The sequence below is a fragment of the Orcinus orca genome, chromosome 5 (genome assembly GCF_937001465.1).
Source record: "Orcinus orca chromosome 5, mOrcOrc1.1, whole genome shotgun sequence".
Lineage (NCBI taxonomy): Eukaryota > Metazoa > Chordata > Mammalia > Artiodactyla > Delphinidae > Orcinus > Orcinus orca.
The window spans coordinates 133,764,554-133,790,248 of record NC_064563.1 but is presented as its reverse complement, the minus strand read 5'-3'; the positions used below and the strand labels follow the sequence as shown (position 1 = coordinate 133,790,248).

Here is a 25,695-nt window from a genome sequence, read left to right as displayed (position 1 = left end):
ATCTGCATGGACATTACTTCATTTCTCTTGGGTAACTAAATACCTAGAAGTGGAGAAGTGGAGTGATATGGTGGGTTTCTGTTTAACTTCTGAGAAACTGCTAAACACTTTCCAAAGTAATTGTATCATTTTCATTGCTACCAGCAGTGTATGGCAACTCCAGCTGCTCCACATTCTCACCAACCTTGGTATTGTCTGTCTTTTTAATCTTAACTAACCTAATAAATATACAGTGGTATAGAGCTGTGGTTTTAGTTTGCATTTCTTGATGGCTAATGATGTTCGGCATCCCTACATATGCTTATTGGCCATTTGTATATCTTCTTTTGTGAAATGTCTGTTCAGTTCTTCTACCCATTTTTAACTGGGCTGTCTACTTCTTGAGTTGTAAGAGCCAGTAGAATTTTGATTAGAATTGCAATGAATCTACACAGCAATTTTAGGAGAACCAACATCTAACAAACTGAGTCTTCTGATGCATGAACATGGCATATCTCCCCATTTACTTAGGTCTTCTTTAATTTCTCTCAGCATTATTCTGATGTTTTTTAGTAAAGAGGGCTTGCATATCTTTTGTTAAATTTATTCCTAAGTATTTTACAGTATTTTGTAGATACTATAAACGGATTTGTTTGTTAAACTTCATTTTCTGGTTTTCTGCTGCTACTATGTAAACATAGTTTTTTTTTTAATATTAACCTTAAATTCTCTGCAACCTTACTTAATTCTTATTAGTTCTGACAGTTTCTTTGTAGATTCCTTAGGATTTCTATGTACACAATCATGTCATCTGCAAATAGAGACAGTTTTACTTCTTTCCCATCTTTACACTTACTTCTTTTTTCCCCTTATTGCAACGACTGAATAGTGAGAGTGGTGAGAAAGGGCATCCTTGCCTTCCTGTAAGGACATTTTTCAATGTTTCACCATGAAATATGATGTTAACTGTAGGTTTTCTAAGCTGAGCAACTGATGGGCAGAAAGGGGGGTGTACTAGTTACTATCCCAGTTAACTTAGGACTCCTATAAGAAACTCAAAGGGGAAAAAAAAAGCAGAGTGAAAACTTCCAACAATTCCCCTGAAGAGTAAAATTCCCCAACTCACTCAGCACCCGCATTCCCACACCACTTTCAAAGTATTCACCCCAGACATCTATAAGATCCCACAATCAGGGGCGAGAGATAAGAAGGACAGAGATTAATCATCAGAGAGCACACCTAAGACTGACTCTCTCAGAACCTCACAAACATGGCAGCTGGCTGCTCTAGAGAGCTCCAGAGGTGGACAGCACATAATAGTATTTTACAGCTTGATGGCAACCCTGCCAGTTGGGCAAATTACTTTACATCTCTCTGACAATTCCCTTTTTTTGGGGGGGGGGTGGTGGGGAGAAGTAAGGGACAAGAATAGTACTTTTTGTTGGGAGGATCAAATGAAATAATATACATAATGTCCTTAAGACTGTGCCTGACACACACAAGTGCTCTGTAACTGTTAACTATTATTTGAATTTGATGTTAGAAATGTTTCTGGAAACACAAAAGATCCCAAATAGCCAAAGCAATCTTGAGAAAGAAAAACAGAGGTGCAGGAATCAGGCTCCCTGACTTCAGACTATACTACAAAGCTACAGTAATCAATACAGTATGGTACTGGCACAAGAACAGAAATATAGATCAATGGACGAGGATAGAAACCCAGAAACAAACCCAGGCACCTATGGTCAATTAATCTATGACAAAGGAGACAAAAAATATACAATGGAGAAAAGACAGCCTCTTCAATAAGTGGTGCTGGGAAAATTGGACAGCTATATGTAAAAGAATGAAATTAGAACATTCTCTTACACCACACACAAAAATAAACTCAAAATGGATTAAAGATCTAAGTGTAAGAACAGATACTATAAAACTAGAGGAAAACACAGGCAGAACACTCTTAGATATAAATTGCAGCAATATCTTTTTGGATCCATCTCCTAGAGTAATGGAAATAAAAACAAAAACAAACAAACAGGACCTAATGAAACTTAAAAGCCTTTGCACAGCAAAGGAAACCATAAATAAAACAAAACAAAATGACAACCTACAGAATGGGAGAAAATATTTGCAAATGATGCAACCAACAAGGGATTAATCTCCAAACATACAAATAGTTCATACAGGGCTTCCCTGGTGGCACAGTGGTTGAGAGTCTGCCTGCCGATGCAGGGAACACAGGTTCGTGCCCCGGTCCGGGAAGATCCCACATGCCGCAGAGCGGCTGGGCCCATGAGCCATGGCCACTGAGCCTGCGCGTCCAGAGCCTGGGCTCCGCAACGGGAGAGGCCATAACAGTGAGAGCCCCATGTACCGCAAAAAAAAAAAATAGTTCATACAGCTCAATACCAAAAAAAAAAAAAAAAGAAAAACCCAATCAAAAAATGGGCAGAAGATCTAAACAGACATTTCTCCAAAGACATACAGATGGCCAAAAGGCACATGAAAAGATGCTCAACATCGCTAATAAATAGGGAAATGCAAATCAGGATTATAATGAGGTATCACCTCACACCAGTCAGAATGGCCATCATCAAAAACTCTAGAAATAATAAATGCTGGAGAGAGTGTAGAGAAAAAGGAACCCTCTTTCACTGTTGGTGAGAATGTAAATTGGTACAGCCACTATGGAGAACAGTATGGAGGTTCCTTAAAAAACTAAAAATAGAGCTACCATATGATCCTGCAATCCCACTCCTGGGCATATATCCAGAGAAAACCACAATTTGAAAAGATAAATACACCCCAATGCTCACGGCAGCACTATTTACAATAGCCAAGACATGGAAGCAACCTAAATGTCCATCAACAGAGGAATGGATAAAGAAGATGTGATACACACACACACACACACACACACACACACACACACACACACACACACAACCATGGAGTATTATTCAGCCATAAAAAAGAAGGAAATAATGCCATTTGCAGCAACAAGGATGAACCTAGAGATTATCATACTAAGTGAAGTAAGCCAGAGAGAGAAAGACAAACATTATATGATATCACTTATATGTGGAATCTAAAAAAAAGAAAAGATACAAATGAATTTATATACAAAACAGAAATAGACCCACAGACATAGAAAACAAACTTATGGTTACCAAAGGGGAAAGTTGGGGGGGAGTTTGGGATTAAGAGTGTGTATCTACACACTATTACATATGAAACAGATAACCAACAAGGATCTACTGTACAGCACAGGGAACTATACTCAATATTCTCTAATAACCTATACGGAAAAAGAATCTGAAAAAGGATACATAGGTATAGATGTATAACTGAATCACTGTGCTGTACACCTAAAACTAACACAACATTGTAAATCAACTATACTTTAATTTAAACAAAAAAAAAAAAAAAAGTTTTTGAGTGGCACAGGGTGACAGTGAAACCGTAAAGAAAAAAGTGTAATAGCATGTTACTTAGCTTTCCAGTGCCCAATATGGACATAGATATAATAATATTAACACTGTTAACTGGTTTTCAACTTTCAGAACAAATAATGGAAGACTTAATTATGGTTATTAAATGAAATGTAATTATTAACCTTAGTAAAATAAAAGTGGCCAGTTGAGAGATGGAATCAGAACTGAAAGGAAAGGTAGTATTTCTATATAACTTATAACGTACAGAGTCAAATGATACTGCCTTAGATTAATGAGACCAAATTTTAAAAAAGGTGGAGGGGGGACTGTAGAGGTGACCAAGAACAGAAATGGAATGATTATAAATACAGCTGATGGGACGGCAGAAGCAAACAAAATCAACATCTATGGTAACAGAAAGTAAACAGATAATATCTTAGGTTCATAAATAAAATGAGGTATAAAACATCTTAGAGACACAGAGGTCTGTGTCTCTAAAAAATTAAATAGCAGAAATGGGTAAAGATGAATATTATCTTTGAAGCAGAATTAGGTGTGCAACAGATGAAGGTGCTTTATGATAAATTTATTGTTTTTAAATCAAAAATATGTAATACTTCATAAAAACATAACCTTAAAAGATGTTTAAATAGACAGTAAACAAAAAATAGTGAAACTCAGTTAAGTCTAAACTGTTGATAACTTGGCTGTAAGTCTTAATGCAACTTTTCAAAGATTCTTCAAATAGAAAAGGAATTTGATAAAGAGAAAAATCAATCGTTAACCAAAATCTTAGATTATTTTAACAAAACTAGGCGAAAGGAAGGGTAGAAAAATATAGTAAGATTTCTTCTTGTTTGGGAACAATGTTATACATACTGTTTAACATATCATATTGACAAAGATATCAATTCAGATAGAATCTTTAAAAATGTAAGGGTATCTTTTAGGGAAACAAGCTGTTAAAACTTCAAAACTGGAGCGCTCGTTCTCCGACTTAAAGAATCTAATGAAATCTACTGTATTTCCACCAAGAAAACCACTCACATAATAAAATTTTGCAGCTATTTTCGATAGAACTGATGACTTAACCATGAGCTGATTTTTTTAAAATTAATTTTTATTGGAGTATAGTTGCTTTACAATGTTGTGTTACTTTCTGCTGACAGCAAAGTAAATCAGCTATATATATACATATATCCCCTCTTTCTTGGATTTCCTTCCCATTTAGGTCACCGCAGAGCACTGAGTAGAGTTCCCTGTGCTATACAGTAGGTTCTCATTAGTTAGTTATTTTATACATAGTTTCTATAGTGTATATATGTCAATCTCAATCCCTTCCAATCCCCTTTTCCCCCCAGGAGCTGATTCTTTAAGGAAACCAATAAAATTGACAAACTTCTGCAAAGTCTCACCAAGCAAAATATGAGGAAAAAATGAATACATACATTCCCATTGGCATACAAAAATACTGTAATGGCTCTTTTCTTGAAATAAAATTTCTTGACCCTCCCCACATCCTTCTAACTACAGTAAAATTCACTGCTCTTCTTTATAGTAGAACTCCCCAAAAAAGCCGTTTATATTCACACCATCTCCATTTCCCTCTCTCCCAATTTCATTTGAGCCCACTGAAATCAGACCTTTTCCCCTCAACTCCATGGGAATTACTTTGTGAGGATCTGCGGCCTTCACATTGCCAAATGGCAAATTTTGGGTCTTCTTAGACAGCATCTCAGCAACATTCAACAGGGTGATCATTCCCTCCCTGAAATCGTTTCTTCACTTGGCCTCAGATTTACCACCTCACCAGCAGCCCCCTGTCAATTCCGTGGATCCTCCTTCTCCTCCAAACCTCTAAATCCTGGAGAGCCAGGGCTTGGTCCTCAGATCTCGCCTCCTCTTTGTAACACTCCCTACGAGAACTCATCCAGATTCACAGCGTGGACACGATCACTCATGGACTTACTGTACACTCTCATATTTATATTTGGTCTAATCTTGAACCCTGTTACAGGAAAATAAGGAGGAAAAACCCATCAAGTCAGGTCTAGCTCTGTGAACACGGGCAAATGTGTACCCTTGAGACTTAAGGAGGGAGCCCCTGCCCTACTTATGTCACAAAGCCCTTCGAAAAGGATAAAGTGCTAAACACCAAATATACATAATTATGAAATGCAAAAGAATATCAATTTTAGGTATTTTAAAACAACCAGCAGCATGATACTGGAAAGAACGGGAAGTACTGGGATATAATTAAGGTTCTACAGACATTACCAATGGTGTGATCTATAAGATACCTGACCTCACCCTTTAGGTTCCCCATAAGGAAAACAACATCAACACTTACTCTAAGGATTGAATGGCTGGGCGCATTTAATAGCACAGTGCCTGGCATGAGATCATTAACATTTTATTATTATTATTGCCATCTTTATCCAAAAGATGATGAAAAGAATACTGCATTTTCAAAGGTTCTACAAACCCAAGAGTTAAACTACAAAATACAGAGATTCCTGAACCTTTAAGAATGAAATGTCAGTAAGCCTAATAAAGATCTCAACAAGATAAAAAGAAAATATTAAAATTATACAAGTCTGCTCAAGAAAATTGATAATTTCACAGACCCAAAGAATTAGCACACTCACCCAATACAACCCACTTCCACACTCTGGTTACAGATGAGGAAACTGAAGCCCTTAGAGGGTCAGTCACTTAGAGGTTAAAAAGTTCCTCTGCCCCAGGTCCAAATATTACATTTCAATTCATATGACATGGCCTGAATAGCAAGGTTGTTTTGAGGGTGGGGGTAAAAGTGAGGAGGATAAAAAAAACAAGACTAGAGGGAAATGTCTCAAGTATCCTGTGTGTGTGATGAGAACGTTAGACAAATTAAAAGGGGATTTATGGAATAGAAATTTTTCCTTATTACTCAATATTTAGTTTATTAATTTCTGATTAACACTTCTTGGATTACATAATCTCATATATCGTTAAAAAGAATCTGACACCAAACTATGCTGAACTTAAATCAAAGTTTGTAGTTATACCCAACTACATATGGAAAATTAAACGAAGGACACACAGCTGGAGATATTTCACCAAAAGTCACTTTCCATATAGAATAATAAGTGTTCATGTCCCATATTCATAATGAAATAGTCATATGTTATTTTGTTTTCAAACTGTAAAAATTATAACCGTGATTCACATTATTTACTTCTGATTGCCGAGAGGAAGTGAAAGCCCTAAAACTAGATCTAGGTCAGAATGATCCTCTGTAGGTCTAAGACTTGACAAATATAGCATGCAAAGTAACTGAAAAAACAAGCAAACCACCAAAAAGGTGCCCTTCAAATTCCCAACCATTCCTTAAACACCTTCTCACCCCAACTCATAATAAATTTGAGTCAAAAAAAAGGATTAAGAGGAAAAAGTGTTAAGTAACAATGTTAATTAAATAAGGCAGCAGTTACAGTAGAGCAATTAGAATATGAATCACAGATATGAAACTTTTTAATTTTAGTAGAGGTACTAAATTGAAATGCTTTATTTAAAGATAACCTAATCCACTAATCCCTGGTAGGCACTATAGTACTAGGTATCTCAATATACATAGCTAAAACTAAAATTTTAAAATCTATTTCTTGTTATTGATGTTAACTTGGAAGTCAAAATTACCATCTCTAAAATGGAGATTAACGAGCTGTAGACTTTCCACCTGAGCCCTCAGATAGCTACTTTCCAAAATACAGTCACAAGATTTAGTCAAATAAGTAATAATTTGAGGCCTGTAAAAAAAAAAAAAAAAGGTGAAATATTTCTCAGTTCAAATATTATTTGAGGAACAACTGAGTAGGTAAATACTATTGATTTTTTACCTGAGATGAAAATTATTTTGGCAGTATTGTCTTTCTAAATTCTATCCAAAAAAGTAACACCATTTCAGAAGCCTACCCTAACCATCTATCACAGCTATTCGTTATTCTCAAATAGAAAAAAAACTATTAGTAATTATTTTCTATTTTATGAATTTACAACACTAAGTATTTATGTATTTACATTATTTGTTTGCCTTTCTCATCCATACAAAGCACCAAAACTTAGGATTGAGAAGAAGGAACAAGAATGAAACACAAGTCCTTTGAACATATCAAAGTGCAGTAAACAGTTTAGGAGTTAAAATTAAAGTGGAATTATTCTTGAAGTCTGAAAGGAATGGCAAATAAACTAACCACAGGACAGCTTTCCCTCCTAGAAGAAGAATGAGTGTGTAAAGAGGGAGTGATGTTCCTGTTTGTATCCCAGATTCAAGAATGTGGGTTCCAAAGAATGCTGGCCTATCCAGGCAATGAATCAACCATTCCATTCAAACCAGACTAGCCTCACCACTCACTGAGAGCCACAGACATCACAGATGGGCATGCCCTACAGAGTGAGAGTGGTCCTCTTGGTATAGACACAATCAGAAGCTACAAGATATTATTATATATTCTTCTTTCCCTGAAAGTATTAGGAGAATAACAGAGAACCTTAGAACTATTTAGAGTAGCAGTCCCCAACCTTTTTGGCACCAGGGACTGGTCTCATGGAAGACAATTTTTCCACGGATGTCAGGGAGGATGGTTCAGGCGGTAATGTGCACGACGGGGTGCAGCAGATGAAGCTTCGCTCACTTGCCCACTGCGCACCTCCTGCTGTGCAGCCCAGCTCCTAACAGGGCCCAGTACCAGTCTGTGGCCTGGGGGTTGGGGACCCCTGGTTTACAGTACTGAAAGAAATGTATTCCTACTACATGTAATTTTTTGGATAGAACAGGCAAATTTTCAATTTTAAAATCATTTTAAAATAAAACATTTATTTGATCTGACTGTAAAAATAATACTTGATCATAGTAGGATACATAAGAGGAAAAAAATCACCAAAAACTCCAAAGACAATCACATTTTCATTTTCTACTCAGAAGTATGCGTCTGTGTGTAGTGTTGATATAAGTAGCAGGCAAGGATGACACTGTTGGCCATCCAGTTCCATTCGCCCCCTCATTTTCTAACCACATCCTGATTGTGCCCACAAATCTGCTCTCTACCTGAGGCCATGAGTTTCTGGGGTAGCAAACCCTAGTCCCAACCCAAGATGAATCCCAATCCATTTAAGCCAATCACAGTGGTCCCACTTCTCTTGACGTTGACTGATTTAGGCGTAAACTTACGCAATGCTGGCCCTAGTCCCAACCCAAGATGAATCGCAATCCATTTAAGCCAATCACAGTGGTCCCACTTCTCTTCACGTTGACTGATTTAGGCGTAAACTTATGCAATGCTGGCCCCACAAAGGAGAGGCTAGGGTGGTATTCACTATGAGGTCTTTGGGAAAGGCTTTTATCACTAATAAAGAGACATCACAGAAAAAAAAAAGTTCTTCCAAGAACCTCAGTTATATTTACTGGTACACTTGAACTTGTGCCAGTCATCTTGCAACCATAGGAGGAACTAGCCACAGACAAAAGAAAGACATATCCTACATTTTCAACCTTTTCCCACTGACCTTATTTTTAAATACATACAGATGCAGACACACAACCTTCTTGACCCAACCTCCCCCAACTAAAATCTCTCTCTTCCCTACTCTTCATTGCTATGCTTCTCGAAAGAGTGGTCAAAACAAGCTGCCTCCTCCACTAAATTATGCATTCATCACTGACATTCCTAAGGCTTTCTTAGTTTCCCAAAACTTAGGCTTCTCATATCCTATGGTTTCAAGCCACATCTTACATGTTGCTATTTTAGCAATTAACACATGCTATAGTAATGGTCTGCCTGTCAGACTGTAACCTCTGAATAATTCTGTATTTGCCAACATCTAGAAAAGTTCCTGGCATATCAAGGCACAAATATTTGTTTCATAAACCAAATGTACACCCAATACCTAACACGTAGGCATACCATGAATGTTGAAATAAGTTTAGCAACCCTACTATCTACTCACACCAGAATATGTGTTTGAGTGTAAACTGGGGAGAAGAACAACATGCACAGGAAGATAAGAGACCAAAGTGCCTTGAAACTTAAAAACACAATTATTCTTTACTCCCCAGGGATCAGAGAGCTGGTCAAAGTTAACTCAGTAGGAGAGAAGAGGATGTTTCCACACTGGTGTATGAGAAGCAATGGCAGGGAGGCGTGCTAGTATCTGAGCAGCTCTGCCACTGGTGAGCACTGTTGCCAACCTGCTCCAGAGAGGAAAAGGTGTCCCAGACCTCCTGGGGTCTGGAACAGGCAACAAACCAGGCCAGTGACAACAGACTTGTGCTCAAATGCAAAACACGTTTTTTTTAAAAACCCAGAGAAATATATCTAGAGCTTGAACAGTACTTGCAACAGTCCAAGAGACAATGAAGCAGGTAAAGTTGGTCGTAGCTAAGACTCATCCCTAAGCAGCATTTCCTTTGATATCTCTGGATGACAACTGGGAATGAAGGAATGAAGCAAAGATCCCTATTCAGCTGGGCAAAATTCTTTTCTACTTCAAAAGTCTCTTACCAATGTAGGAAAACTGATTAAAAGGGCAATGTCTTTTTTCTTACTTCCCCTTCTAATTTTAGTAGTAAATCCTATCTAGAGAAGCCCTGCTGGGAACACTCCTCAGAAAAACAGAGTAAATAGAGACATCAGGTACTCTGAAAATGTAAAGTGTCTTGGGCCAAGATTTGACAACCACTTTACATTTTATAAAATAACAGTTCAGTGCAAAATACTCAGTAATGAAATTACTGATCTTACCAAAACGCACTTACTCCAAATTGACAAACTAATAATTACAACCTAATAAGTTCACTGAAAGACTAATAAATCTTTTATAGCCACCTATTTTATAGCAAACTCTCTGATGGATAAGTACATCTCCTCACTGATTTAACTGACTTCCAAAAGACGCTGGCACATTTTAGAGAAGGAATAAGGCATTAAGGATATGAAGAAACCAGCAAGTAGGGTCTTCCCATTTTTTCAATAAGACCCTAAGAGTTCATCTCCTTAGGCCAAAAACATCTCCCCTGGGAATCCTAGAGGATGACCAGTCAGTAAAAAGAAGAGACTAATGACAGGGGAAAAAAAAAAAAAGGCAGAAGAGGGAGGTAAGATATTCCCCATACCAGGTTTAGTCTATAACCTTAGAGGTGGGATATTGACAAGGTCCAGGCACAAAGGAACTGAAAAAATGACCCCACTATATAAAACACTTTTTAATGTAATTCCACTTTAATGGGGGATGGGGAAGTGGAGTAAAGCTAACCACTATGACTCTGATTCAATCTAAGAAATGACCAATTAAAAAAGTGAAAATGACTTTACCAGATAGAAGCTAAGAACAGTTATTTTCTTACAAAAATATCCTTTGGGGACTTCCCTGGTGGCGCAGTGGTTAAGAGTCCGCTTGCCAATGCGGGGGACATGGGTTCGGGCCCTGGTTGGGGGGATCCCACATGCCGCGGAGCGGCTGGGCCCGTGCACCACGGCTGCTGAGCCTGCGCTCTGGGGCCCGCAAGCCACAGCTGCTGAGCCCATGTGCCGCAACTGCTGGGGCCCGCGCCCCTGGAGCTCCTGCTCCGCAACGAGGGAGGCCACTGCGGTGGGAGGCCCGCACTGCAGCGAAGAGTGGCCCCTGCTTGCAGCAGCTGGAGGGAGCCCGCGTGCAGCGGCGAAGACCCAACGCAGCCAAAAGTAAATAAATAAAATACATAAATTTATAAAATACATATATATCCTTTGATTACTAACTTTCCTAAGGCATTAAGAAAATGACTTAAATTTATTTTTAAAAGAATATGATTTGCACACAGCTTCACCTGCACCGATGTAACATTTTCTAAACGGTGCCAGTACTGAGAAAGGAGCCAGCAGCCCGCCAACTCCACTGCATGCCCACAGTGCTCCTAGGACAGTCATTAACAACCAAGATCCTGGCAACCACTATTTCTTTGTTCCTTATATTTGCTTGGGGACAATTTTTATGATCCTACTAATAGTCTCTAAATTGTCCCTGATCCTAAATAAAACAAAGGATCTGTTCCAGAGGAGTGATCATATTAAAGAAAAGTATTAGATGTATAAGAGGTTTAGCATCTAGACAACCCAAATTATATTTTGCTCAATCCAATTCTAAGTCAATTACAAGGAAAAAGAAGTCAGAAGACAAATTTTCTTTCTATCTCAGGAGATGAACTAAATGATTTAAATCCAGGTGCTTCCTCAATCCTCACACCAATGATGGAAACAGAAAGTAGAATTCTAAATGATCAAGGGTTTCAATTCGGTGCATATTTAAAATAACTTAAGAGGTACAACATACACCGTTTTCTCTTTCACTCTTTAAAAAACCCCAAGTTTCAAAACCACAGAACTAAAATGAATCCATATTATACTAGTGCAGCAACTGACAGTTTACTGAACAAACAGCCAAAGCACGTTCACTGTTCCATGGAGATAAACAGAAGACATGTATCTTCATTAAGAAACTTACACTCTAGTGAAAAGGATGGTCAAAATGTTTGACACAACCTTTCTGAATTACTAACGGGTGCAAGAAGCCACATGATAAACATATTTACTGTTTATCATGGATAATTTTTCTATATTAGCACAAACATGTCATTTAAAGAAAATACAATACTCAGAAGTAACTGGCAGGTAAATTTACATTCTAAATGTTCACTGCAAGTCAGTTATGAGAATCAAAAAATGAGTTCTGTCCTGATGTTAATAAGCAGGAAGGGGGTAGACAGGTTACTAACCCTGCTGGACCACAGTGCCCTCAATTATAACATGAAGAATAGGTTAGATGCAGGATGGCAGATGTTATTTCTTCAAAAGCCAATTCCAAATAACTGGTGAAAACTGCCTCTAGAGCATTTTGCTGGGACTGTTAGATTCCTTTACTAAAAAGCCATGTCCTATGTTACTTGCCCTCAGAAGTTGGGTGTTTGAGATGCTGCTACTGATTTGTCAGAATGTTCACTTGAGTTGTTTTCCCAGTAGCAGCCACGTGCTGTACACCCACGCTTCTCCTCACTCTCTCCTCTGATCAGTCCGTGAAATGCAGCTCAGGGAGGCTGCAAAATGTGGCTGTGTAACCAAGCGCTTCCCTGATTCTGAAGAACAGACAATAACAACTAATGCGTACTGATGTTTAATATGGAGCCAGCACTGTTCTAACTGCTTAACACATATTAATGCACTTTACAACAACCCCTATGATATAGATTCTATTATCATCATCCCATTTTACAGATGAGAAAAAGAGGCACAACTAAGTGAAGTAACTTATCTAAGGCTTCACAGCAGGTAAGTAACAAAGCAAGAACTTGACCTTCGGCAGTCTGGCTCCAGATGGCCCACTTTTAACAACTTTGCTTACTGCTTCTCTGTCAACTGTACAGTGATCAAATCTACAACTTCACTTTTCTTAATGCTATGCACTAAGCCAGAAGCCCAGGTTTCATGGTGGTATAAGTCTATATTTTATCTGCAGTCTTGAAATGTTGACTTTCTCCAAGGGGCCTGGATTCTGGCAAATAATGCTCAAATTACCCATACCTTGAGCTTCGGCATATTACCTTGTTTGGCATATTTTAAAAAATTGTAATAGTTTCATAAGTCACCCATTCAGCCACACAAAATACACCCTCCATTTAGTAGAACCCTCAGAAAATGTGAGCTTAGGGTTAAAGAAATTCTCCCATTAACAGAACATTAGTCAGAAAATTGGGAGGACGAGATGATTCTTAAAACGTAAGTCTGGGAGAGGATCAGCACTGTGAAGAGAAGTAGCCAGGGGAATGCCACTTCCCAAGTGATTTGCTGGATGTGAAGTCTTATTAATCCTTGTTAAAGGGGGCCCTTGTAAACCTGGCCCCCAAAAATGCAGACTTCAAGGAGTAACAGTGATCTTTCAAAGAATTTGTTATATACAAACTATACTCCAATGTGCAGATTATCTTCTGGTGGTCCCATTATACCCTTTTTACCTATTACTACACTTCAAATCATACCCATGAAACAAATCAACCGTCTGGCTTGTCTCCAAATTCAAAATACACGGTATTATATGTAATAGGCAACAATGTATTTTTTGTTATTTCCATTCTCCACATCAACAATGCAATAAGAAATTTACACTTAAGCTTCTAATCTTTAAAATACAGCATAAAAATAGAACTACATGTGAAATAAAAATTAAAATGAATTAAGAACATGTGAAAGAATGACAGCTTTCAAGAGGAAATCACAAATTTAAAAAAAAAAAGTACCCCAGTTGTTGAAAGAGTGTTACTGGCAGTGGTTAACAAACTCTTTATGTTCCCCAACAGAAAAGGGGTGGCATAAACCCAAGTTATATAACATGCAGGTACTACTGTTACCCTATATCTTGAAGATGAATGTCTTTCTTATTTTATATAAAAGTGAATTTTCAAAAAATCAAGGGTTTATTATTTTCTTCCAAATGAATCATCTTGCACTCACATTAGAATCCCTAATCCCTAAAAAATTCATGATTTTTAATCTCTTCTAGTCCCAAACGTAAAGCATCTTTTTCTACTACAGAATGTTTTAATGAGCTACCGTCAATAACAATCAGTCATTCTTCTGACCACAGATAAGGGTCAGATCCCCCCACTCCACATTTCCCTTCCCTAAACTCTGTTAGCAATAGGGACTGTATGCTTGGGTCCTGTGCTCACTTTTAAAGCAAGAAGTAATGATCCGAGATGGAAAGACACCAGCGCCATCACTAAGACAATGATCCATATGGTTTGCCTTTCACCCGACAGTGCTTTCAGACAGTGCTTTCAAGACTCGACCCAAAGAGACTTGTTAATTCCACCCACATTCTCCCTCCCCTCCTCTCTGCCACCAGAAACAACTAGTGTATGTATGAAAAGCCAGGGGCCATGAAAACCACGAGGAAGGCTCCTTTTGTGTTCTCCTAAAGAAATCTTTATGAAGAACAAATTAAGTTCACTTTCTGAAATGTATAAACCACAAAACAACAAAACCACAAAAGGGAAACTAAGTACAATAAGAAGAGTAAATATTTTTGTTACACTACTATTAAGAGGTGACTCCTAGCTGCAAATTTCTTCCTCAGTTTTAGCTCTCTCCAGCACAAACTTCTCAGGCAGTAGGTCACGAGGCTGCTCTGTGTTTACCCACCACCTCAGCGCTCCTTGGCCACTTCCTAAGAGCGCTGGCACCTCACCCACTGATTACCTGTATCAACACAGACAACCCCAGCTTCAGGCCTCTGAAGCAACCCCTCTTGAGTGCTCCTTGGCCTTTTACAGTGGAGGCATGTGATGAGAGTATCTGCACCAGCTGTTCCTAATTACCTCTCAGGCTGGGGCGAATGACTCAGCAACCCAACTTTTTTTAAGGAGTCATCTACCTTGTTAGCCAACCAACATATTGAACAATGGTAAACCACTTGACAGAGCCACAGGTTAAACAACAATAATGCACGATGCCATGCCATCACTTAAACCAAGGCCATCCTACTCCCAGCTGACTCACTAAGTGTTCTTTTTCCCCAGGCTTCTTTAATCCAAAGGCTGAAGTGGCAAGCGCCTTCAAGCCCAGCCCAGCCCTTGCACCACGACCCAAGACCAAGAAGAAGCAGCCGGCCTCTTCCCACTTCTCTGCTTGACCATGTGAAGCGCTCAAGCGCTCTGACACTAACACCTCCGGTGTTTCCACCCTTTATCTTTCGGAACTGCTTGAAATGCAAACCCTCCTGGATATAAGCAGTGTTAAACTACATGAACAAAGACCTAGTCGTGGCACCCTCCAGACCCAATACTGATAGAATTCTCCCAAAAGATAGGCATCCCTACAAAACAGCCTTTGTTCCTTCAAGCGTGACATTGGAGCCTGTTTTTCCCACACACGTTCTTTCACAATCACTACTACGCTATACCTTGAATCAGCCCAAATTCAACGCGGAAGGCTCACTGCACAAAAACCTTCTGTACAATTCTACTCAGTGACATTAAACTACCGTGCAAGAAAGAGAAAGCCATGGCACTCGCGTTTCATTAGACGAGCACAAAGCTGGTGTCTCTACGATCAACACCCACTCTCACCCGACTGTGGGAGTCTTTAATTACAACGCGCGGGCAAAACTCCAACAAAGGGAGCCCTGGGATCTCCGGGCCTCCAAACCAATCTTCGCTAAACCCAGCCCCGCAGGGTGGTATTTTTTGCTCCAGCCACGAACTCGGCCTTTCTTACGTGATTACACGCGCGACCTACACCCAGGCTGGGCAGACGGGAGGCAAACAGCTCGCCGGACGCGGGGGCTAACGAGGGTGGTGGGAGAGGGCGGAGGGACGATACTGAGCCGGGCCGGCCGCGCGGGCGGTGCTGATGTGTCACAGCCCCGGCGGGCCGCGCGCCGGCTGGGGATTGGTGGGGGGGTGCCGGGCTCGGACCCGGGTGCCCGAGAGGCGGGGGAGGGGGAGCGGGCGCCCGGGCCCCAGTACATCCCGGCCCCCCGCCGGCCGGCCCGTGATAAAGTACAGCGCGGGCCCGTAAACAACGGCGCCGGCCGCGCGCGGGGCCACGGGGCGCCGACCCGTCGCCCCTTCCGGCGGACGAGGCCACTTCCAGGAAGGGGAGCTGCAGCCGCCCCCCGCGGGCCCCGCTTAATGCCCCCCGCCCAGAAAGCAGCAGCCCCGGTCTCCCTCACCGCCTCCCCAGGACCTGCCCGCGGACCGCCCCTCACAGGCCGGCGGCCCAGACCGCGCGCGAGACGCCGCCGCGCGGACCCTGCCGGGGAAGGGCGCCCGGGACAGGCGAGCCACTCACCAGAGCCGAGGCGCGACGCAGCCCGACTGACGGCAGCGAGCGAGCCTGGCGGGCCGCGCGGGCAGCTATCAGGTGACTCACTCCGTCTCCGCGGCCGGCCGCCCCTCCCCTCTCCTTCCTTTCCCTTTCCTCCCTCGCCTCCCCTCCCTTCCCCTCTCGTTCCCTCCCCTTCCCTCCGCAGCCGCGGCCTCCGCCCCCTCCCGGCGCCCAAGCCCCGCCCGCCTTGCGAGGTCCCGCCCCGTAGGCCTGCCTCGCGAGACCCCGCCCTTCCCGCTCTGTAGCGCCTAAACCCCGCCCTCACTAGAGGCCCCGCCCCGCCAGCCAGGAAGCCTCGGTACGCGGATCCCTGCGGCTTCCTGCGCGTAGCCAGAAGCCCACGCGAGGAGATGCAGGGAGGCATCGCGCGAGCCCTGGGCAGGGCAGGCCTCGAGGAGGCGGCGGCGGGGTCCCGCAACCTCCGTGGGCAGCGCCCCTTTGCGAGCGCAGCCCGCAGCCTGAACGAAAAAGCCACCCGAGGACCACCTCCTCCTTTCCTGCTGAAAGCAGAAAGGAAAAGCCTGACGGCCTGCTCGCTCTAAGTGTTGCCGGGATACCCGGAATCGAGTGCCAGCGGACACCAGCAGGGAGGACGAGAGCCGGCCACGTCCCTCCCCAGACCAGACCCCCTCAGGGGTAGCTTCTGGCAGCCCCCGCAGGAGAGCTTCTCCTCTGCCTCCTCCTGGGGGTGGCGGGGCGCCCAGGTTCGCAAGGTTCTTGAGCTTCTTGATAGGGATGCATCAAGTGCATCCAGGATTTTGTAGAAAGCATCTGGCAGCCCTACTTTTGTCTGACAGTGAAAACAGTGGCGTCAGCTAACAGGTGTTCCCTTTACGTGGTGGCCGCCAGGAAACTTGGAACCAGGTTGAGTGCCCAGTGGTGTCAGCCGGCTCATCTTAAGCCCAGGTCAGGCTTTCATCTTCTGCTGCTTATTCCGGTGTTCATCCAATTGTTGGTGTTAAAATTAAGTTCGCAAGCCATTTAGCATCTCTGGAGTTCAAAGCACTGACTGTGCGAAAAGATGTGCACCTGGCAAAGCCTACACTTATCAATCTAAAGGGAGACCCGAGCGCTCTGGCACTGTGCCAGCCGACCTGATTGGAGTTGGGATCTTGTGAAGGGATTTTGCCATTGGCTTTTGAGTTCAGGTCGAAAGACAGAAAGAAGTCGATGGCTGGACAGCATCAGCACCAAGATGTGTGGGCTCATTCTTGCACACCGGAAGACAGCCCTGGACCTCTCAGGGCAAAAAAAGACTGCCACGTTAATGAAGTCAGGTATTATCACTAACATGACTGCGTTTGTATTCACAGGCGGTGAGACTTAGGGACATTTGAGTTACATCCAAAATACACGAGAAAATAATGAGTGAAATCGTGTGGGAGTCCAAGGGGTAAAGTGATTCACTGTGACCTAGAATTTGGGCAGTAGGTAACATTTGCATTGGGTCTTAACTGGGAAGAATGGGGCCCTGCAGTCCAGGGAGGGAAGAGCATATGCAATAGTCCAGACGTAGGAGGCAAATGGCATTTCAGGCTACCTGAGTTCATGGTGGGGTAAAAATATTTAGTTAGAAAGGAGGAAAGAACAATTGGAAATAGACATGGAAGGACTGGGGTTCTTACATGCACCTGAGCATTTTTGAGGCTTCACTCACCTTCCACCCAAAGCCAGTGGAATTCTTCCTTCATCCCACACCTTTGCAATTTCTTCAAGAGGAAGAACAGACCCTTCCTCTTTGCGAGGAACTCTTCCTTCTGTACTCTCGATAAATGGCAGTGAAAGTTTCTAGCATATGCTCTGATATGTTAAATTATTTGAAAAGTCTTACAAAGGTATACCAAGGTGTTGAGAATATCAAGGCTGTTAAGGCTGTTAGTGTTCATAAGAATCTCTGGATAGCCAGGACATGGAAGCAACCCAAATGTCCATCAACAAAGGAATGGATAAAGAAGTTGTGGTACATATACACAGTGGAATATTACTCAGCCATTAAAAGGAACAAAACAGTGCAATTTGCAGAGACATGGGTAGACCTAGAGACTGTCATACAGAGTGAAGTAAGTCAGAAAGAAAACAAATATCGTATAATATCGCTTATATGTGGAATCTAGAAAAATGGTACAGACGAACTTACTTGCAAAGCAGAAATAGAGACATAGATGTAGAGAACAAACTTATGAATACCAAGGGGGGAAGGGGGGATGAATTGGGAGATTGGGATTGAGATATATACACTACTATGTATAAAATAAATAACTAATGAGAACCTACTGTATAACACAGGGAACTCTACTCAATGCTCTGTGGTGACCTAAATGGGAAGGAAATCTAAAAAATGAGGTGATACATGTATATGTATAACTGATTCACTTTGCTGTACAATAGAAACTAACACAACATTGTAAAGCAACTATACTCCAGTAAAAATTAAAAAAAAAAAAAAGAATCTCTGGGGTACTTGTTAAAAATGTAGATTCCTGGGCTCTGCCCCCAAAGATTCTGGTTTCATAAGTCTGAATGTGACCCAAGGATCTGCATTATTTTTAATAGTTATGCAAATGGTCTTCAAACATCACTTGAGAAGTACTGAGTTAAAGCTTATGGTATATATTAGGTACAGGGCAGAAAAACAAAATTAGAGAATGATATAAAACCAAGTCAGAATGGGAAGGGCCTCATGCACTGTGCCTACAGTTTGAACTTTATCCCATGGGCTGAAGGGAGTGTGTAAAGGTATTTAAGTCATGTGATTGTTTTTAGAAGCTAATTCTAGAGAATCTCATTCACTCCATTTCCATTGCCTTAGCTCCTTCTGTCTCTAAATATTCATTCACTAATTAAATCAACGATATTTGGAGGTTGAACAAATTGTTTTAAACTGTAAGCAATTACCAAGATAAAACAAGAATAGGTCGCCACAAGTTGAAAAACTGCCAGTTCACATTTCTTCCCTCAAAAATGATTATGAATTAAAGCCCTACCACCCCTAGCCCTAGGTTGAAAGATTTTTGTAAAAAATGAACATATTTCATTAGAAGACAGGCTTCCTTGAGCAGGATGGGCAAACACACCCCAGTGTTTACCTGCTATCTGAAATGAAAGGTAAGGTGAAAGGAATGTAGCCTCTGACTTGGGATATTCACAGCTTCTAAGATTTGAAAAAGGCAGAAATTATAAAATAAGCTACAAGGATATATTGTACAACACAGGGAATATAGCCAATATTTTATAATAACAAATGGAGTATAACCTTTAAAAATTCTGAGTCACTATATTGTACACCTGTCACATATAATACTGTACATCAGCTATACTTCAATTTTTTTTGAAGGCAGTAAAAGAGAAAAAAAGAACACAATATTGGAGCAGTAGAACTTAACGTGACAGGGGCCAAATTGGTGAAAGAGGTGCTACTTGAATACCAGATTTAATGACAACCAAAGTGGCACAGAGTAGGGTCCAAGTAGGGAAAAATTCTTGTGCCTCCAAAAACCAACTGGAGTAACTCTTTTGTCACTCTCCCCATTGAGAAGGGGAATCTGTTGTCCATCCACTCGAATCGGGGTTGGCCCTGTAACTGCAGAGCCAAGAGAACACTGCAGAAGTGATGCTCTGTTAGTTCTGGGTCTAGTCTTTGGATTGGCATCTCCCACTTCCTCTTTCTTGGGACCCTCCCTCACAGACAAGTCACCATGCTGTGACAAGCCCAGCATGGGACATGTGTAGCCTCTCCAGGCAACAGCCCTAGCAGAACAACCAGCCAATAGTTGGCATTAAATGTGTCACGTGAGCGAGCCACCTTGGTTGTTCTCTTCTAGTCAAGTTCATACATGTACATCCAGCCCCAGCCAAATGGAAAAAAAAAATACTCCGAATGGAGCCCAGTCAACTCATAGACTTATAAGATAGTAAAATGATTGCTGTTTTAAACCACTAAGTCTTGGGGTGGTTTGGTTAAAGAAAATATCTGATAATGAAGTAGAGCCTGAAAATGTAGTTAAATTTTGTGAGAAGACCCACAAGCGCGATGGTCAAGGCTTAGAGGAAAGTTCAGATAAATAAAACAAAATATGTAGAAGAGACTGGTTAATTTTAAACTGTGTTAAGCTCCTTGATCTGAGGTGACACTTGAGATTTTCCTCAATTACAAATTAATTGTGCCCCCAATTTCTCTCACTCTGCTGTATATATTTATCTAATGAAGTAGAGAAATTGTTATTCTCTCAGAAGCTAATGCTAAAAGTCATACTCAAAAAATATATATATATGTATATGTATATATACATACACACATATAAATGCTTATGGGTAGAAGGTGAGACCCTCAGGATTCTGAGTGTAGCCTGACTTCTCTGCACACCTGGGGAGATGAGAGAAGAGAGTTGGAAGCAGCAGACTGCACAGAGTTTGATGTAACCAGTCCCTCAAGCCCAAAGTTAAAGTCACTAAATATTTGGTGCACGTGCCCTTCCTGTGGAGCCAGTGATGTTTGTACTTGGTACTGAGTCAGAAACAGCAAGTAGAGCCTTCAGGCACAGTCACATGTCTGCAAAGGGCAGAAAGATCCAGCCTGATAGCTTTGTTACCTGTATTTGTTGAGGCTTACACCCAGAATTATACCTGCAGCTCTTGGTCTTTTATTTTCAAAATTCATGCAGGTGTTAAATTCTACTTCATAATATATTTGTCTTCACAAAATTGTTCTCAAAAAAATTGTTTTTGGGCTTCCCTGGTGGCGCAGTGATTGAGATTCTGCCTGCCGATGCGGGGGACATGGGTTCGTGCCCCGGTCCGGGAAGATCCCACATGCCGCGGAGCGGCTGGGCCCATGAGCCATGGCCGCTGAGCCTGTGCGTCCGGAGCCTGTGCTCCGCAACGGGAGAGGCCACAACAGTGAGAGGCCTGCGTACCGCAAAAAAAAAAAAAAACAATTTAAGTAAAACTGACAGCACTAGCAGAGGTGCCGTATTTTAACTCATAGTCTCTTTCACCTCTGACATGCACTGTTTCATTCACCTAGAGCAGCGGGTCTCCACAGCGGCCGGTTTTGCCCCCCAGGAGATATTGGTATTGATACGGGACAGGGGCGGCAGGGAGGAATGCTACTGGTAGCTAGTGGGTAGAGGCCAGAGATGCTGCTCAGCAACCTACAATGCACCAGGGAGTCCCCATGGATAAACTGCACTGTGAATATAGACTCCTTATTCTCCATTCACAACAAAGAATCCTCAGGCCCAACACATCAATAATGTCAAGGTCGAAAAACCCTCAATTAGATGTACTCATTCTCCAATATGAGAAATGTGTACATAAATTAAAAGAAGGAATAAAGGGAAATAAATAAGTAGAAAGAAAATACAATGAAACCAGGGAAGAAGCTAAACGTACATATCACAAAACAGATATCCTTGACAAAGATGACCTCCAGAATTCTCTGCCGTCTCCTAGCAGTCAGGTAAAAAGGGAAACCTGTTAAGTCAATAATGAGCTACCTAGGGGTTGGATAGGAGTGATCACCGTGGGAGGAAGAAGTACTGAACTCTGAGAGAAGACGAAAAAATGGGCACGGGCTATGACCCCCATCACAACAACACATTTCCTGGACTGGGGTGCCAGATGTAGGAAGTGCTTTGGAAATAGAGTGGAATGAGTAACCTCTGAGGTTTAAAAGTTATCAAATAAGATAGACCTATGGGGTCAGAGGAGAGATACACATACTGCCATAAAGAGATAGAACCGTCACTCGGGGGTGCTGGATTTTCTCCACTGGACACTCCTGATTCCCTGTACAGTCTTCCCCACCCTGCTCTGTGCCCCAGGAAGCTGTTCTCTAGGTGCAGCATCCAGAGCGTCCCCTGCTTCCTCACTTCTGATCGTACTTGGATAACCAGAGGTGTCAGCAGGAAGGCAACTGTCTCCCATCCCAGGCGGTAGGTTGGCTTTAGCTATGTTCCTCTAACAAAGGCCCAGCGGCTCTCAGGCAACCTCTACGTAGAGCTACAGCCGAAGCAACACCTTTCTAGGGGTGGTGATAACTCCCCACCTTGGTTAGCCCCAGGGTGCGTCGCTGTCCCTTGGCAGGTTACTTGCCCAGTCCTATCTGTTTCCTGCCACTTCTGGGACTTATTCACCAGGTCAAGACTTGGGGATAACCAGAGTGAATATATTAATACATACAAGGAAAGAATGTGACTGCCAAGAAGAGGAGTTCATCAAAATCTGAAGCCAACAAGAGGGGAGCCAGAGGTGCAGACACAGGCAACACATCCCTGGCACTGTGGTGTGAGAGTGAGGGTAGGTCAGCCAAGGACACGGTAGAGGTAGACCCTGCTTTTCAAAAGTTCATTTTACACCACTTTGATTTTACAGAATACCTACATTAGTACTTATTTTTGTTAACCAAAAGAAATCTAAAGAGGATTTTTATTTTTGCAAAAAAGGAGAAAAATGAAAATAGCATTCAGCTTCTGTTTTGCAGTGAGCCTTTATAGAGGCAGTGCACATCCTGAATGTCAAGAGTGGCGCCACCCAGCCCCTTCCCCAGGAACTACACTCAGCCTCTCAACATTAAGCTACCATAGCTTGGAACTATGTCTGAGCATCTGTGTTTTATCTCAGTTTATTTTGTGCATTCATTAGCAAGATGTGTCCTAAAGTAATTACTTCTTCACTTTATGCCATTTCAGCTTATGAAAGGTTTCATAGAAACACTCAACTTTCTCAGAAAGTGAAGAAACCTGCATTTTATTCCCAGGCAGGACATGGGGAGGATGGAAGCTGAGGGCTACCCGTGTCTTGGTTCCATTAGATTAGGCACCTAGGTCACCACATTAACATCACTCTTTGATTTCTTTCTAATGATTTGCTTTGCATATACATCTGCCTACAGAGAGAGATCATCTGATTAGTGAGCATCAACATTTGGTACATTTGCTGGCAATACTCTCTTCATAAACTAATAAATCATCTTTCTGGTTATCTTCCTGCCTCTGTAGCTTTGGGTGAGTGTGCATCTGAAAGACAGATCACCACTGATATGTCTACAGTTCAGGTTTCTGATCTGCAAGTACAGAATCGTACTGAATGTGACAAGGTAAAGCCCCAGGTGACCTGGTCTAGGTGGTACCTCCTTCACAGGAATTCTCCTGGTATTCATCACTAGTAACCTTTAGATAAGGGGCACTTTATTCCCCCATTTATGTCCCTTTCTCTAAATCCCTTTTTGACAAACACTGCTAGTTGTCTACTCAATATCCATTCCCCCTTCTTCCTTTCTATTATAATTGAATGTGTGCTTAAAAACACTTGAAAACACCTCCCCAGACTCCCTTAGTCATGTGACCTAGTTCTGGCCAACCAGATATAGGTATATATGCACTCAATGGAACTTCCAAGAAAGCTCTTACTTTCCTGATAGCAAAAGACCAAATCAGCCAGTATGCAATTTTGCCTTCTGCACTCTCTGCCTTGTATGATTGAGGTGGGGCTCTTTTCTCTCATCCTTGAGTATGAGAACCACACTCTAAGGATAGCAGGCCAGGAAGCTAGGAAACAGCTCAGGTCCTTGACAGCTTCCTTGAGCAGCTGACCAGCCCTGGTTGTGGGGTTCACATCTCTTATCATACAGGGGAAAGAAAACCCTAGTCAGTTAAGGCTTTCAGAGTTGGGTGTCTATTACATGAAGCCAAATGCAGCCTTGACTGATAAGTTTTCTTAATTTCAAGGCTTTGCCAAGTCCCCCATATCATTCTGTTTAAATGCATGAACTGAGAACCCTGAAGTCATGCATCCTAGGTTATGTGGGAATAAATGAGTTGTTATGATCATAGGCAAACTATGCATATGACCCCGGAAGCTAGAACAAATAGCAGTGAATAGCAGTATAATCATGTTGAGAGTATTAGAAGAACAAAGAATTGATATTATTATGAAATTACAAAGAATATTATATGTTATTGACTTCTGGATTGCCATATCCTGTTAGATATAACTAGGTCACAAATAAGAAAACAGAGATGCAGTTAAGTCAGTAAAAATACTCTGATAAAATTCCAGGAAATCGCTCTTTTGAAACATGGGACAGCTGCCAAAGGGGGGAAAAAAAGGAAGTTAAAATCTTTCAAAACAATTTCATGGATTTTAGCTCTGCAGAAACATTGGAAAGCATAAGAAATTGTATGGAATTATTCTGATAATTTAAACTCTTCCTCTTTTATTATGCATTTTATAACTGGATGATCAAAGTCTGCATCATAATTAGATTACACGAATTGAAAGAGACATATCCACTTACAGCAGCCAAAATAAAGAAGGCCAAGCACTGCAAGCAGCATGAGGGGTAGAGACTCAGGCACTCCAGGATCATGACAACTTGCGGTGGGGATACAGGAGGATGGGGGCGATGGCTGCTGCTTCTAGACACTAGGGAATGCAACTGGACCTGGATCCAAAGCAGGCTCTCCATATCGACCAGGCCCGGAGGACAACGCCCAGCTGGAGGACAAAGCGGAGTGCAGAAGGCTGACCACCCTGTGCCTTTGGATTGGAGAATTTAACCCATTTATATGTAAGCCATATAGCTGACAGGGTCTGTGCTCCAGCCAGGTATCAGGCCTGAGCCTCTGAGGTGGGAGAGCCGAGTTCAGGACATTGGACCAACAGAGACCTCCCGGCCCCACATAACATCAATCGGCGAGAGACCTCCCAGAGATCGTTGTTTCAATGCTAAGACCCAGCTCCACGCAACAACCAGCAAGCTCCAGTGCTGGACACCCCATGCCAAACAACCAGCAAGACAGGAACACAACCCCACCCATTAGCAGAGAGGCTGCCTAATATCATAATAAGTTCACAGACACCCCAAAACACACCACCAGATGCTGTCCTGCTCACCAGAAAGACAAGATCCAGCCTCATCCACCAGAACACAGGTACCAGTCCCCTCCACCAAGAACCCTACACAACACACTGAAAAAACCTTACCCACTGGGGGCAAACACCAAAAATAATGGGAACTATGAAATTGCAGCCTGTGTAAAGGAGACTCCAAACACAGTAAGTTAAGCAAAATGAGAAGACAGAGAAATACACACCCAATGAAGGAGCAAGGTAAAAACCCACCAGACCAAACAAATGAAGAGGAAATAGGCAGTCTACCTGAAAAAGAATTCAGAATAATGATAGTAAAGATGATCCAAAATCTTGGAAATAGAATGGAGACAATGCAAGAAACATTTAACAAGGACCTATAAGAACTAAAGAACAAACAAACAATGATGAACAACACAATAAATGAAATTAAAAATTCTCTAGAAGGAATCAATAGCAGAATAACTGAGGCAGAAGAATGGGTAAGTGACCTGGAAGATAAAAAGTAGAAATAA

General features: G+C 41.9%; 1 protein-coding gene across 7 annotated transcripts in view; it reads right to left on the bottom strand.

The window, feature by feature from the left end:
• BACH1 (BTB domain and CNC homolog 1) overlaps positions 1–25,695 on the bottom strand; it is an 82,231-nt gene that overhangs the window by 30,014 nt on the left and 26,522 nt on the right. The window contains exon 1 of one of the 7 annotated variants that reach the window (XM_004264499.4): positions 16,274–16,420. The exons of the other annotated variants lie outside the window; for them this stretch is intronic. The gene's annotated coding sequence lies outside the window, so the exon portion shown is untranslated. Of the gene's footprint in view, positions 1–16,273; positions 16,421–25,695 lie in introns of those variants that run through there. 7 annotated transcript variants of the gene reach the window in all.